This window comes from Notamacropus eugenii, chromosome 1 (assembly GCF_028372415.1).
Source record: "Notamacropus eugenii isolate mMacEug1 chromosome 1, mMacEug1.pri_v2, whole genome shotgun sequence".
In the NCBI taxonomy this organism is placed as follows: domain Eukaryota; kingdom Metazoa; phylum Chordata; class Mammalia; order Diprotodontia; family Macropodidae; genus Notamacropus; species Notamacropus eugenii.
Window position 1 is genome coordinate 444,452,405 of NC_092872.1, and position 15,707 is coordinate 444,468,111.

General features: G+C 39.2%; 1 long non-coding RNA gene across 1 annotated transcript in view; it reads right to left on the bottom strand.

Annotated features, from left to right (window-relative positions):
* Positions 1-2,420, bottom strand: part of LOC140519119 (uncharacterized) — a 70,311-nt gene extending 67,891 nt beyond the window's left edge. The window contains exon 1 of the long non-coding RNA XR_011972102.1: positions 1,542-2,420. This is a non-coding gene — a long non-coding RNA (uncharacterized lncRNA). The remainder of the gene's footprint in view (positions 1-1,541) is intronic.
* Between the last annotated feature and the right edge of the window lie 13,287 nt (positions 2,421-15,707).

The window sequence follows — 15,707 nt, forward strand, 5'->3', positions numbered from 1 at the left end:
AATGGAAGCAATTCAGTTTCCTGGCATGGTGCTGGTAGACTGTCCATGTTTCACAGGCATACAACAATGAGGTCAGCACAAGAACTCTGTAGACCTTCAGTTTGGTAGTCAGTCTAATACCTCTTCTCTCCCAAACTTTTCTTCAGAGCCTCCCAAACACTAAGCTAACTCTGGCAATGCATGCATCAACCCCATTGTCAATGTGTACATTCCTGGAAAGTACACTACTAAGGTAAGTGAACTTCTCCACAGCATTCAAAACTTCTCCATTTGTTTTAATCGATGGTTCCACGTATGGATGGTGTGGTGATGGCTGATGGAGCACCTCTGTTTTCTTGATGTTAATTATTAGACCCGAATTAGCACAGGCAGCACAGAATTGATCCATACTTTGTTGCATCTCAGTTTCAGAGGCTGCACTGAGTGCACAATCATCTGCAAATAGAAAATCATGCACCAACACTCTCTCCACTTTGATCTTGGCTTGTAGCCTTTTCACATTGAGGAACTTACCAGCAGTATGGTAGTTGACCTTGATGCCATGTTCATCCTCATTGAAAGCATTTGACAACATGGCTGAAAACATCATGCTAAAAAGTAAGGGAGCAAGCACACAGCCCTGTTTCACTCCTTGAGTGACTGGGAAGGCACGAGAATATCGTCCACTATCCAGAACCCGGGCAAACATGCCATCATGAAATTGATGTACAATATTGAACTTCTCCAGGCAACCAAATTTGACATGATTTTCCATAAACTCTCACAAGGAACAGTGTCAAAGGCCTTGGTCAGATGCACAAACATTGTGTACAGACCTCTGTTCTGCTCCTGGCATTTCTCCTGGAGTTGTCGGGCAGCAAACACCATACCAACTGTTCCTCAGCCCTTTCTAAAGCTACACTGGCTCTCAGGTAGATGACCATCTTCCAGGTGAAGGATCAGCCTATTAAGGAGGACTTTAAGCAAGAATTTTGCCAGCAATGACTAAGAGAGAGACACCCCCCTGTGACTGTCACAGGACAATCTATTCCCTTTACCTTTATAGATATGGACAATGGAGGCATCCTTGAACTCCTGGGGAATAACTTCCTCTTGCCATATAACCTGGGAAATTTCAGTCAGCTTTTGTATGAACAATGGTCCCCCTACCTTGTAAATCTCAGCTGGAATAGAATCAGCACCAGGTGCTTTGCCACATGAAAGGAGCCTAATGGCCCTCAAAACCTCTTCTTCAGTTGGAAGTTCAGCTAAGGAGGGATTGGCTTCAACCTGAGGTAAACGGACAGACAGATGGACAGAGAGACAGACAAAGACATAGACAAGCCCTAAGGCCCCAAAGGACCTTACCTTCTATTGGGGAAACAACCTATGGCATGGATGTGGAAAGTGGGGACAGATAATGAATGAAGAGACTTGATGCCCCTGCTGCCCCAGGCTTTGAAAAGGGGGCAGCGGGGGCAGCGGAGGCCACTGCCAGGGTCCTGGCCACTGCGGGGGCGGGGGTGGAAGGAGGAGGAGTCGGCAGCCGTGACGTGCCATACCAGAGGGAGAAGCCAACGCCAAGGCCGTAGCTGTCCTTCCTCCTCCTCGAATGAGGCACCCGCACCAGAGGCCCAGGCCGGGAGGCGGAGAGGTCCGAGGCCCCAGCAGCCTTGAAGCAGGTCTCGCCCTCGCCAGTCCCTTGATCCCTTGGACTTGAGCAGAAGCCTGGGCCCCAGAGTTGGCGGAAGCTTCAGTGGACCGGTTGGCCAAGACCGTAGCTCGCAGATCTACACGTCTCTGGCACTCCAGAGATGGAGGAAGAGATTTGGATGCAGCAATTTTACAGAACCATTCAGAATTCATCCAAGCAGAAGGCATTTCCTTCCAACCCCAGACGGACCCCACTCAACAGAAACACGGCAGCTCCTGGAGGAAGAGAGACAACGAGACGACCTCCAGGCTGGTCCGGAAGAGCGCAGCGGCCTGAGAGCCTGGGAAGCCCCCGACGCCGGGACCCGGGAGCTGGGGAAGCTTGGAGGAGGCCTGCGGGGCATCACCGGCCCTGGCTGGCAGGGCAAGGAAGCAGAAGCAGCAAAGGGAGACAAGTGAACCCACGGGAAGTCCGCACACCTGAGGGGACATCTCCTGCCAAGAGCAGCTGTTCTGGGAGGACCGAGTCCGAGTCTGTTGTCAGTCCTCAATCCGGCCACAATAAGTGATTCAAAAGAACTGAGGGGAAACTTCATTTCCGAAAGATAAATGAAACTCGCCTAAGACTGAGAAATCTGAGCCCCAAGGGATCCCCCTGAGATACAACTTCGGGCTGCAGCCCGACTAAAGTTAAATTCCACGTGAGCGACCTGACGATCGTCAAACGGAATTTCACAGTTACCAAACCTGGCAGCAGAACCTCCTCCAGGCTGTGTTAACTGTCATAACTGCTCGACGTTATGACAGTACAGTAACTGCTTAATGCACTTTTTGCCAAAGATAGTAATTTTTCTTCAAATAGTTTGCTAATATAGAGTTTCCACTTCATAAAAAACAAAATTCTTGTCTTAGTAATACATGACAGTCATGTGTATACATATACCCAAAGCCGGTAAAAATCCTGTGGACTCGATATTCATGTGCTTTACTATAAGTTTTCAGGTGAGATACGAGATAGAAGGAGTAAAACATCTGTATGGCTTCCGACAGTAGCATAGTTGTTAATTCATCTTTGTATGTCTTGTACCACTGGGGGATTTGTTCACTCTGAGTTCACTTGTTCATTAAAACTGAGGAATCTATTTCAGATTCTGCTCCGTCATTAGACTAAACCAGTCCACAATGGCTGCTCTGACCATAGCCTTGTGAAAGCAGTCGCTCAGTGTGGCTGAACTTGACAATTCCAGTGAGACATCTGGGACAGACCATTTGGCATTTCTTTGCTGTTAAGTGGCATTGTAACATGACTTTGTAGAGATAGTTGCATTCTAAGATGGAGCACTGTCTGCTGTGTGTACACAAACTAAATAGACTTTGGAAACCAAAAAGGGAAGGAAGGAAGGAAGGAAAGAAGAAAGGAAGGAAGGAAGGAAGCAAAGAAGGAAAAGAGGGAGGGAGAAAGGGAGTCTTAAGGTTACGGAGGGAGAATAGACATGGCATAGAACCAGACTAAGATGGAATCCTGGGCACCAGCATGATAAGGCAAAACCTCACCTGTCAGAGCCAAAGTGTCTAAAACATCTTGGCTTTTCCCATACCATTAGAGGGTTTGAATTGAGAATGAGGTAAGGTCTTCCCAACCAGGTATGATGTTGCCTTATCTCCTCCTCTCAAAACATCTTAGAAGTTTCATCAACTCTTTCCCCTTGGATCATGGATCTAGCTTTAGAGTTGGAAGTCATCACAGATGTCATCTGTGCTATCTCACTTTAGAGGTGAGAAAACTGAGGCCCAGGGAGATAAAGTGATTTGCCCAAGGTCACACAGCTAGTCTAAAGATCAGAAGTGGGGTATAGTTTCTAGGAAGCTAGTACTCGTGGTTTTCCACTGTACCATGTTTCCTTTTCCTTTTTTATCTCAGAGGGAGAATTAGCTTTCTTCCTTGCTAAAAATAATTCAGTGGACCAAAGATCTTGTTCCAGGATTATCTTCCACCATTCCCCACTGCATGATCCAGCTAGATTAGACCTATTCATCATTGTCTATTACATGATTCAAGCTCTTTAATTTCTATCTTTACTCACTCTGTGTTGTAGGTTTCCAATGCTTACCCTGTCCATCCTTTACAGGCCAACTTAACTATTCTTCAGGAGAAAAAAGGGCATGTGTCCCCTAAAGACTGACCTACTGGATCTTTCTTCTTGTTGAGAAGGGCAGGCCCAGTACCTGCTGGATTCTTTTTAGATGACTGGGAGGAGTGCCAATCTGACTGACCTAAAGGTGAAAAGCAAGTCAAGACACTGCCACACCCTGGACTCCTTTCCTCAATGGGTGCTTAATGTCTGCTTCCAGGGAGGTAGTATACATCTTTCTTGTCTTCTTGCAACCCTCACTGGGGCCCTGGACCATGAAAAGGATATGACCTTTAATGACAAGTGTGAAAAGCTTGCCTCCGTCTTTCCTTTGACTGCTTTCACAGCACAGACTCCATAGTACCAGGGCTTGAGAAGCATTTGGGGAGATTGATACTCACCTTTTGGGCTCTGAGGATGAAGATATCTTAGCCTTCTGAAGAGAAAGAGTTTGGAAACAAAGGGAGAGACAGAGATCTCTGAATCCATCCCTTCCAACACCTGTTTCCACCTCTTTGGGGAGACTGCTCCCCAGAGACACAGATACAGGTTTCAGATACTTCCCTCTGGACCTAGGAAAGGCCAGGGCAGTTGGACTTCATTGGAGGAGCAGAGAAATCTTTCTTGATAGCCCACTATCTGTACAGTCTGACACACACACACACACACACACCACCAACACCACCACCACCACCATGATGCCTGAGGGTTGATGTGGGAAATGGGATGCTTATAGAAATGTGTTCTACTGGAATCCACATGAGAAATGACTCCTATGAACAATGTATGAAAATGAAGCATGCAAATAAAGCATTCCTCTCTTTAAAAAAAAGTCAATATGTCAGTTTTTTAAATAGAGAATTATATAATTCAAATATTTCTCATCACTGATTTGTAGAATGTAATTTTTTGGTAAGGCAAAAAAAAACTATAATGGGAGTTAAAAATTTTCCCCATCCATTGATAGACCTCAGATGGGACTATTGAGGGAGGCTTGATTAGAGGAGACTTGTTTCCTATGAAGGCCCACATTTTGCTGATTGCTAATGAGGTACTGGATCACAGAGGGGTTGTGTCCTCTAGCTCTGAAAAGTGTATATATATATATATATATATATATATATATATATATATATATATATATATATATACTCTGAGGGGAGCTTTTGTTTTGGGACTTAGTTTTGGAAGAAGGTTTGTGTGCCAGATGAGACTCTGGGAAGCTGCTAAGTAGCACCCCCTGGCTTTGAAAATCCAGATTTTGGTGCTTCCCTCTTTGGTAACTATGTATGTGGGTAATGGTCAGACAATTGCGAGCCTGTCAGCTGGTTTTTATTTCTCTGTATTTTCTATGTTTGTTGAATAGATAGAAGGCTTGGTAGCCTTGGAAATGTAAAAGAAAAAAGGGCATGTCTGGAAGCATTTAGTTAACTATTTAAAGTGATTGTTGACCCTTCAAAAGTTGCCTTTCCTTTTATAATTACAGATCTAAGATCCTGTGGTAGAAGGCCCCTCTGTGTACATCAGGGTGCTTACTGATACAAAAACCCAAAATAAATCTAAAAGACAGAAATATTCAACATATCCTTTGTAGATCAAAATGCAATAAAAATAGCTATCAATAAAGGGTGACTTTAAAAGCATCCTAAATAATGGATGGATCAAAGGAAAAACATAGAAAACTGTAAAAATATGAGCAAATATTCCAAAAATTCATGCCTAATATTGTGCTAAGTGCCTTACAAATATTATTTCATTTTATTCTGTGAGGTAGGTATTATTATTGTCCCTGTTTTACAGAAGAAGAAACTAAGGCAAATTTGTGTTATGTGACTTGCTAGTGTCACGTAACTAGCAAATGTCTGAGGCCAAATTTGAACTCAGGTGTTCCAGACTCCAGGCCCAGCACTCAGTCTGCCGCCTTGTTGCCTCTACTAGCTGAGCTACCAAGCTGGCCCAGTGGCATGAAGTATGATAATAATAGGGATACAACTGAACCTTATTTTCAGGAGGAATTCAAATTGGTCATGTACAACAGTCTCGTCATATCTTGAAGGGCCCAAAAGACTGGTTAATGACCACCAGTGTGCCTTGCCTTTAACAGGTACAAAAGAGTGAGTCTCCTCACTGGGAGAGGAATCATTCTTTGTGCAAGGTTGTTTGTTGTTTGTTTATGATTGCTGAGAGTCTGTTGCTTTGTGTGCCTTTTTTCTCTATCACTCTAACACCACCCTTATAGCAACTACAAAGTTCAAAGCTGATTCTTTGTTTGCAAAGGTGGAGAGGAAATGTCTTTTTCTGCCTGGCAGTCCAAGTCCTTTGCCCTACTGTAGGCGTAAAGCACAGTGAAATTGATGGACACCATAGAATGCCTTCTAAAACAGCTCAGAAAGCCTAGGAAATGAGCCATAGACTCACATCTAGTCTACTAGTCTGTGTCACCTTCAAAAGCATCACCAGTCTGTCCAGAGGTAGAATGTACTAGGATCTCATGATTATAGACCTTACAGGTTTATTCATACAGTGTAAGAGACTGCTGTCAGTTTGAGGCTTTTGAATCATTGGGTGTACTCATCTTGTATCTCCCATACCTCTCATGGACTAGGTATGATCATAACAGGCGCAGGTAGGTGGTGCAGTGGATAGAGCCCCAGTGCAGGAGTCAGGAGGACCTGAGTTCAAATCTTACCTCAGACACTTGATACTCACTAGCTGTGTGACCTTGGGCAAGTAACTTATCCCCAGTTGCCTCATCCTGGGTCATCTCCAGTCATCCTGATGAATATCTGGTCACTGGATTCAGATGACTGGAGGAGAAGTGAGGCTGGTGACCTGCACAGCCCTCACTCAAAACAAAGTCAAATACAAGTCATGTCATTATTTCTCTGATGACATGGTCTTCTTTGGCAACGAAGGACCAACACACACACACATGCACACACACATAACACTTCTACTGAGATTGATTAAGCTGTGATGTTTCCCTAGAGTATCATTCTCAGTTTCTTTTGGCTTGTAACTTGAGGTTGTGATCAGTTCAATCAATTAACAAGCATGTATTAACACTTACGTACTGGGTGCTATGTAAAATACTGGGGTTAAAAAGAAAACAATAATACAGTCTTTACCTTCAAGGACCTTAAATTTTATCAAGTAAGACAACATATAAACATATGAATATATACCAAATTAAAACAAGATAATTTTCAAGTAGACATCAGAAGCTAAGCATATTAGGGAAGGCTAACTTATGATGAATATGCCATAGAAAACACTAAATGATGATCACTTTCTCTGTGGTTCTAGCCTAGAGTCATGGGACCTGAGAGACATAGAGATATTTTTTGGCTAGTGTAAATTCTGGTGGAATCCCTGTCAATATGTATCCTATATTTCAAGAGGATAGGACCTGACTGGGACCATAGAGGTGGAAAATGTTGTATTCTTCTCACATATAGTTTTAGTTCAATAAAATAGCCCATTGAAACTAATAGCAAGTCAGTACTCCCTGTAGGCTATTATTGGCTAAACCTAGAACCTGAGAGAGCACCCTGAAAAGCATAGCAAAGGAATGGTTTTTCCTTAACACGATGAAAAAGCATTTATTTTAATTCAAAACCCACATTATGTGCAATGAAGATATCTTAAATTCTCCCACTAAAAACAGAGAAGAGTAAGGCAAGTCTACCAATGCTCACCATTATTATTTAGCATAGTTTCAGAAATGTCACTTATAAGAATAATATAAGAAAAATAAATTGAAGTAATAAAGAAATACTACATCAAATAAATAAGAAGCTAGAATAGTTCTATTTTCAAATAATAAGGTAGTTTATTTTTTTAATTCCAAGAGAATAAATGAATAAATAATTGAGACAATAACTACATTAAGATATTTGCAATCCCTGGACACACTCCAAATTTGGAAAATGAGACAGTAAAAAAAAATAGACCATGAAAAATGAACCAAGTAGAAAACTTACTCTATGAATAATTATAGAATACTCTTTTTTCATTAGCTTCCTGATGAAGGGTTGAGGGTTCCTACAAAAGGAGGAATGCTGGTCCAGAGAGATGAAGTAGATTACTACACCACACTCATGGCTCTTTTTTCTACCATACAACAGCAGTTTTCTCTCTCTGGTTCACTTGGCCTTTGCAGCCCCTTCCTCTGATTTAATGGTTTGTCCCTAGAAGATTTTTTTTCTTAAGGAAAATGTCTAAGCCAGGCCTATCTCCATTTCTTTCTAGTCTCCAGTATCTGACACTGCTTCTGTAATGAGTTTGAGTCCTTCCTGGGTGCATAGGATACAAGACAGACTGAAGACTTGACTGACCAACTGTACTTAGAGGACCACAGGTTATGAGACTCTATGAATTGTGGGTGAATTATAGGTACCTGGAAAATACCTTCGAGATTACATAGTCCAATGACTTCGTTCCACGTAGAGGAGAAGAGGCATGCTCAAGATCACAAATATGATAAAATACAGACGAATACTTAAACCTAGGTCTTCTAATATTGTAGTCTAGTATTGTTTCAACTATACCATACTTCTTAGAGAGTCATCAAGATATAGATTCCCTGCGTTAGAAGATGTCTCAGAGGTTATCTCATCAAACCCCTATATGAGGCACAAATCCACTCTCCAAGATTTCTAGTAGATACTCTAGCTAGTCAATGGTCTTTCTTAGGATAAAGAAATTGACAAGTATTCATACAGCCTCTGAAACTCTACAATTTGGGGCAGCTCACCTTTTAAATTTTTATTAATTAGTAGCATTCTTTTCTTTTTAAATTTTGAGTTCCAAATTCTCTCCCCCCTTCACCCCTCCCACGCCAGCTGAGAAGGCACACAATATGATACCAATTATACATGTGAAATTATGCAAAACTTATTTCCATATTAGCCATATTTCAAAAGAAAGCAAGAAAAATAGAGAAAATTATACTTTAATTCTCTCTCAAAGTGGATAACATTTTTTCATCATGAGACCTTTGGAACTATCTTGGATCATTGTATTGATCTGTGTTGATCGAAGTAGTCCAGTCTTTCACAGTTGATCATTGTTACAATATTGGTATTACTAAGCACAATCATCTCCTGGTTCTTCTCACTTCCTTTTATGCCAGTTCATATGGTTCTTGTCATGTTTTTCTGAAACCACCCCTCTCACCATTTCTTATAGAAAAATAGTAGTCCATCATAGTTATATGCCACAACTTGTTCAGCCATTCCCTAATTGATGAACATATCCTCAATTTCCAAATATTTGCTACCACAAAAGAGCTGCTATAAATATTTTTGTACATATAGGTTCTTTTTCTTTTTCTTTAATCTCTCTGGGATATAGACCTAGTAGTAGTATTACTGAGTTAAAGGGTGTGCACAGATTTATAGTCCTTTGGTCATAGTCCCAAATTGTTCTCCAGAATGTTTGGGTTATTCACCACTCTACCAGCAATTCATTAGTCTACCTATTTTTCCCTCATTTCCTCCAGCATTTGGTATCTCAGAGTTGTTTTAATTTGCATTTCTCTAATCAATAGTGATTTAGAGTACTTTTTCATATGACTATAGATAGTTTTAATTTCTTCTGAAAACTGCCTATTTATATCCTTTGACCATTTATCAATTAGGTAATGGCTCTTATTTTTATAAATTTGACTCAGTTCTATATTCAGTATATATTTGAGAAATGAGGACTTTATCAGAGAAACTTCCTGTAAAAAAAGTTTTTTAATTAATTCATCTTCTGTGGTTGTTGTTGTATAGTTATGTCCAACTCTTCATGACCCTATTTGGGATTTTCTTGGCAAAGATATTGCCATTTCCTTATCTAGCTCATTTTACAGATGAGGAAACTGAGGCAACAAGGTGAAATTATTTGTCCAGGGTCATAAAGCTAGCAAGTATCTGAGGCTAGATTTGAACTCAGGTCTTCCTGATTCCAGGATCAACACTCTATCCACTTTGTCATCTAGCTGACCATTGTCTATGATACCTCTTAGCAAAATATAGCTTCCCTGATTATCTCTTTTAATTAGGTCTATTTTTGCTTTTGCTTTGTCTGAGATCATGATTTCTACCTCTGACTTTTTTACTTCAGCTGAGACATAATAGTTTCTACTCTAGCCCTTTATTTTAACTCTGTGTGGCTTTCTATTTCAGAACTCTGTTTTGGCTTTTTTCTGTCTCTTATAAACAACATATTGTTGAATTCTGGTTTCTATTCTGCTATTAGCTTCCATTTTATGGGTGTGTTCATTTAATTCACATTCACAATTACAATTACTGTGTTATTTCCTTCAACCCCAGTTTTTTCTGTTTCTTCTCTCTTTTTATCCTGTTCCTCCTTAAGAGTCTCTTTTATTTTTATCATTTTCCCCTTTCTCTTATTCCCTACTGGGTAAGTTACATTTCTATACACAACTAACAGTGGTATATAGATGGAGATATAGGGAGGGAGGGAGGTAGATAGGCAGATACATAGATAGATAGATAGATAGATAGATAGATAGATAGATAGATAGATAGATAGATAGATAGATAGATAGATAGATAGACAGACACATAAATACATTTGGAATTCATCCAGTTCTGATGAGAGTGAGTTTCAAACATTGCCCACCACTTCCTCCATTTTCCTCTCCATTGTAAAAGTTCTTTTATGTGTACCTCTTTTATGTAAGAAAATTTCCCCCCATTCTACCTCTCCTTTCCCCCTTCTCCCAGTGCATCCCTCTTTCTCATTCCTTCATTTCAAGGAGTAGGTGGAAATCATTCCAACATAATCAACTCATACCCGTGTTCTCTATGTAAACTCCTTTTCACTGCTCTAATAATGATAAGATTCTTAGGAGTTAAATGTATCATCTTACCATAAAAGAATGTAAACAGTTTAACTTTATATAGTCCCTTATGGTTACTCTTTCAGGTTTGCATCGTAATGCTTCTCTTGAGTCTTGTTTTTGAATGTCAAATCTTTTATTCAGCTTTGGTCTTTTCATCAGGAATGCTTGAAAGTCCTCCATTTTATTAGATATACACTTTTGCCTGAAGTATTACATTCAGTTTTGCTGGGTAGATCATTCTTGGTTGTAGTCCTAGCTCCTCTGCCTTCCAGAAAATCATATTCTAAGTTCTCTGCCCCTTTAACATGGAATACACTAAATTTTGTGTGATACTAACTGTGGCTTCCCACAGTATTTGAATTGCTTCTGGATGCTTGAGGTATTTTCTCCTTGATCTGGTAACTCTGGGATTTGACTATAATATTCCTGGAAATTTTCATTTTGGGATAGCTTTCAGGAGGTGATCAGTGGATTCTTTCTATTTCTGTTTTATTCTCTGGATCCAAGATATCAGGGCAGTTTTCCTTGATAACTTCTTGAAATATTATATTTGGGTTCTTTCTTTGATCATGGCTTTCAGTTCTTACATTATCTCCCCTTGATCTATTTTCTAGATCTGTTTATTTTTCTAATGAGACATTTCACATTTTTTCTATTTTTCATTCTTTAGACATTGTTTTATTGTTTCTTGATGTCTCATGGAGTCATTAGCTTTCACTTGCCTGATTCTAATTTTTAAGGAATTATTTTCTTTGTGAGATTTTTTTAACCTTTTTTTTCCACTTGGTCAATTCTGCTTTATAAGCAGTTCTTTTTTTGATGAATTTTTGTACCTCCTCTTCCATCTGGCCAATTCTTATTTTTAAAGAGTTCTCCTCTTCAGCGAACTTTGTGCCTCTTTTACCATTTGGCCAATTCTGGTTTTAAAGGTGTTATTTTCATCAGTATTTTTGTGCCTCTTTTACCAAACTGTTAATTCCCTTTTCATATTTTTGTTGCATCACTTTCATTTTTCCCCCAATTTTTCTCCACCATTCTTAGCTCTTTCTTTAACTCTTCCAAAAATTCTTATTGGGTCTAAATATAATTAGCATTTTTCTTTGAGGTTTTTTTTTCTCATAGCTATTTTCACATAGTTGTCTTCTTCTGAGTTTATACTTTGGTTTTCCCTGCCACCATAGTAGCTTTTTATGGTCAAATTCTATTGTATTGTTTGCTCATTTTTGCAGTCTATTTTTTGACTTTGAATTTTATGTTAAAGTTGGGTTCTACTCACTTAGGAGTAAGTAGGAATTTCCTCGAGCTTCAGGCTTTTACATGTTGCTATTTTCAGAGCTAGTTCTGAAAGTCTACAAGGTTTTGGTGTTACCTGGGAGAGGTATGGTCACTGCTTTCCTGGTCTGCACTCTGATCTTTACCTAAAAAGGGCCCCTCATCCCCTTCAGCCACAAGTCTTCCTCTTTACTTTGGAACTGTGACTGACCACCCATATTCATCTCTGCCCTGGAACTATGACCCAGAACTGTGTATGGGCAACAGAGTTTCCAAGAAATGTTAACTGTACCTGGTGCTAGTAAAATGTCCCCTATGATCTCTTTCTGACCAGTTGTCTCATCTCTTACCATCTCTGGGCTAAGAGAAGCTTCTGCTGCTGCAGGGAGCCACAGCCATGTATGTGGGCTCCAAACAAATCCCCTCCTAGGTTTTTCCTGATGATTTCCTAAGTTTTCTTAGGTCAAAAAAAAGTCTCACTCTGAAACTTGTTGGCTCTGCCACTCCAAAATTTAATTTGAGGCATCTATTTATTTGTTTGTTTGTTTGTTTATTTTAAAGTTGTTTGGAAGGGATTTTTTTTCTTTGTTGCTGAAGGAAGCATTTTTATTTGCTGTCTTTATCCTGGTCCCTTCAATGAAGGAGGACCTTTTTCCCCTTCCACCAATAAAGGCCCCATAGCTGAACCACACGTTAGTGGAGGGTGAGTGTTCCTCCTTCGTTGCCTAAGAAGACCATGCCATCAGAGAAATAATGATATGACTTGCACTTGACTTTGTTTTGAAAGAGGGCTGTGTACGTTACCAGCCTCACTTCTCCTCCAGAGCCATTTGAATCCAGTGACCAGATATTCATCAGGATGACTGGAGATGACCCAGGATGAGGCAGTTGGGGTTAAGTGACTTGCCCAAGGTCACACAGCTGGTGAGTGTCAAGTGTCTGAGGTGAGATTTGAACTCAGGTCTTCCTGACTCCTGAACTGGTGCTCTATCCACTGCACCATCTAGCTGCCCCTTGGTGGAGGGTATGCCTAGTATAAAGGCCAATCAGGTTCCCTCCCCAAAAGGAGATGCCCAGGCCATGGGACAGAAAGAGCAGACAGACCTAGGCCCAACAGCCACACCAGCCAGCTCTTGGCTGACTGCCAGGTAGCCCTCCAGGATCTTTTCCAGATTATGTAAAGTCTTCTTTCCAGTCTCCATCTCATTTTGCTCTTCCAGTTCACAGACCTCCCACAAGATGGTGCCAGTGTCCTCTATGGGTAAACGGGGTAAACTGGCTACAATTTTCATACAAGGCTGCCAGGAAATAAATTTGAGGTATGGAATTATTTATTTGAAACTTGGAGGGGAATGTTGGGAGAATTCATTTGTCCTTAATCTGCCATCTTGGCTCTACCTCTACAACTCACTCTTTCAAAGAATGCCTATTCTAATTCTAGAGAAACCTAATATATAAGAAATTTTTCTTTATATAAAACCTGAATTACTTCTTTGCAACATCTACATATAGTTCCTGATTCTCTGGGGTCACACAGAGAAAATCTGACTTTCCACATGACCCATCCTTTCAAATAAATAAAGAAAACTATCATGTCCTCTCCAAGTTTTCTTCACTGAAGGTAACATTCTCATATCCTTCCATTGATCCTCATGTAGTATGTTCTCCATGTACCTTCTCCTTTACATATGTGCTCTGGCTGTCAATGGTCTTCCTTAAACATGGCTGCCAAGACAGAACACAGTGTTCCAGCTGACCAGGGCAGAAGACAATTAAACTATCCCACTCTATACTCTGGACACTGGACATTTTTTGACATGAGATAATATCATATCAGTGTTTTAGCCTGCTGTATCTCATTGTTGAATTATATTGAATTTGTGATCCACTAAAGTTCTAATTACTTTCCATATTTACTGTTGTTTAGCCATATTTTCCTTATTTTATACTTTTTCTATTGATTGATTTGACTTAAGTGCATGAATTTATCCCTTTCAAAATTTATCTTAGTAGAGTTGACCTATCATTCTATCTTATTAAGATCTATTAGCCTCCTGGTTCTATTGTCCACTGTGGTACAAGTGAACTTTTTCACACTGGAATTTCTTGATAGACTTGTGGGACTAATTAGGACTGAATACTATGGTATCTGATCTGGGGAACAGAGAATGTCTCTGAAATCCTTGTAACTAGGAACTGGATAGTTTCCAAAGAGATTAACCAGGACCCGGATACTATTTCACTTAAGGAATTGAAGGTTTTAGATTTGTTCTGCTTTATCTCAAAGATATAAAATTAGAGAGAGAAAATTTTGCTAAATAGAAGGAAAAACTTTTTGATAACAAGAATTATTCTTTTTAGTTTTTTTATGTGCATTTTTAAAAAAACTTCAGTGGTACTTTTTCTTTTTCAACATTATCTCTCATCTCCCATCCCGTTAGATCTTTCCTTCAAATAAAAATCAAACCCCCTTTTTAATAACTGTACAATCTATAAAAAAACATTCCTATGCCCAGAAAAATACATCTTATTCTGCACCCTGAGTTCATCACTCTTCTGGGAAGCATATATCCTCATCAGTTTTCTGGAGACATAGTTGGTCATTTCTACAAGATTTTTTAATACCATCTTCCCTTTACCATTCCTTTCAGCTCCTGGAATATGAAATAGTCCCAAGTTCTATTTCCCGACACCCATCATTCACATGAATACTTTAAAACCTTTTTTTAAATTAAGCACTTTTTTTCTTTTTCTCTCACCCATTCCCACTGAAAAAGAAGAAAAGGAACACCCTTGTAACAAATATGCATAGTAAAGCAAAATAAATTCCTTCCTTGACTATGCTAAAAAAAAAGTCTCCTCCTTATTAAGTCTAATACCTCTTTTTCAAGAGTTGGATAGTATGTTTATTCATCCATCCTTTGCAATCTTGGTTGGAGATTTGTATCTCTTTGTAAATTGGTTGCATCTCCTTTACAGATAACCAAGACATTACAGTCTACTTGAACATTATCAAGAATAAAGAATCTACTACTTCCTGAAATAGTTCTACTGTTGAATAATTAATACATAAAATGATGATGCTAAAAATGACCTTAGAACATAGAATTAGATAAACCTTTGGTTAATTTGATTTAAAAAACAAAATAAAGACACGAAATTACCAGCATAAAAAATGAAAATGGTGAATTCATCACCAAGGAAGAGGAAATTAAAACAATAATTAGGAGCTATTTTGTTCAACTGTATGCCAATAAATTTGACAATCTTAGTGAAATGGATGAATATTTATAAAAATATAAATTCCCCAGATTAACAGAAGAGGAAATAAAATACTTCAATAGCCCCATTTCAGAAAAAGAAAGTGAACAAACCACCAATGAACTCCCTAAGAAAAAAATCTCCAGGACCAGATAGACTTGCAAGTGAATTCAAACAAACATTTAAAGAACACTTAATTCTAACACTATATAAACTATTTGGGAAAATAAGTAAAGAAGGAGTCCTACCAAATTCTTTTTATGATACAAATATGGTACTAATACCTAAAGTGGGAAGAACCAAAAGAGAGAAAGAAAAATATAGACTTATATTTGATGATATATATTGAATATAAATGCAAAAAAATAAATAAAATATTAGCAAGAGATTAAAGCAACTTATCACAAGGATAATACACTATGACCAAGTGGAATTTATAACAGAAATGCAGGGCTGGTTCAATTTTAGGAAAACTATTAACATAATTGACCATGCCAACAATAAAACTAACAGAAATCATGATTATCTCAATAAATGCAGAAAAAGCTTTTGGC